The sequence below is a fragment of the Eutrema salsugineum genome, unplaced genomic scaffold (genome assembly GCF_000478725.1).
Source record: "Eutrema salsugineum unplaced genomic scaffold, Eutsalg1_0 scaffold_4, whole genome shotgun sequence".
In the NCBI taxonomy this organism is placed as follows: Eukaryota; Viridiplantae; Streptophyta; class Magnoliopsida; order Brassicales; family Brassicaceae; genus Eutrema; species Eutrema salsugineum.
The window spans coordinates 12,785,641-12,786,760 of record NW_006256686.1 but is presented as its reverse complement, the minus strand read 5'-3'; the positions used below and the strand labels follow the sequence as shown (position 1 = coordinate 12,786,760).

General features: G+C 43.9%; 1 non-coding gene across 1 annotated transcript; it reads right to left on the bottom strand.

Moving 5' to 3' along the window:
- Positions 1 to 284: 284 nt before the first annotated feature.
- LOC112084719 lies at positions 285 to 391 on the bottom strand. Its single transcript, XR_002898380.1, has one exon. It is a non-coding gene; the product is annotated as a small nucleolar RNA R71 (small nucleolar RNA).
- Between the last annotated feature and the right edge of the window lie 729 nt (positions 392 to 1,120).

Genomic DNA, 1,120 nt, shown 5'->3' with positions numbered 1-1,120 from the left:
ACTTTGAAGTGAAAGCATCATTGCTGAATATGGTCCAGAACTCAAAGTTCCATGGGTTAGCAATGGAAGATCCCTTGGAACACTTGGACCAGTTTGATAAGGTGTGTGATCTGACCAAGATAAATGGAGTTTCAGAAGACAGCTTCAAGCTAAGACTATTCCCATTCAGTCTTGGTGATAAAGCTCATCAATGGGAGAAGAATCTTCCAAGAGGCTCCATTCAAACCTGGGAGCAATGCAAGCAAGCCTTCTTATCTAAGTTCTTCTCCACCTCAAGAACTGCAAAACTGAGAAACCAAATCTCTAGCTTCACTTAGCACAGCAATGAAAGTTTTGGTGAAGCATATGAGAGATTCAGGAGCTACACAAACCAATGCCCACACCATGGGTTTAGTGAGGCTTCTCTTCTCAGCACACTGTATAGGGGAGCTCTTCCCAAGATTAGAAACCAGCTGGATACTGCTTCCAATGGGAACTTTCTGGGTAAAGAGATACATGCTGCTTTAGAGCTAGTGGAGAACTTAGCATTGAGCAATGATACTTATGGTGAAGACTATGACAGATCAAATAGGTCTGAAGGTTCAAGCTCAGAACAAAGGCTCACCAGAGAAGTTAAGGAGTTGAGGAGTGAATTAGACAAGCTGAAATTCACCACTCAGAAGCCAATACATTATGTTGGAGAGTATGAGGAACCTTCTCAAATCTTTGAGAACATAAGTGAAGAAGGTCTTACCCAAGAGGAGCTCAACTACATTGGGAATCAGAGGTTCCAAAGATATCAGTATGGTAATGCCAATCCAAACCTCTCTTACAGGAACACCAATGTAGCTAACCCACAAGACCAGGTCTATCCCAATCCTCAAGCTCCAAAGAACTTTGTTCCCAAGAACAACTTTCAAGGGTCATTCCAACCCAAGAATCAATTTGGTCAGAATCAGGGTTTTGGCCAGCAACAACAACCATTTCAGGGCACTGGTTACACTTCACAGCAACCAAAGGCACCACCAGGGTTTGGTCCACCACAGTTCCAACAGCAGGCGCCGGTTCAACAACAGTTTCAGCCACCAATGGTCCAACAGCAGCCACAGATGGGTACAGATATGGTTGGTATTCTGCAACA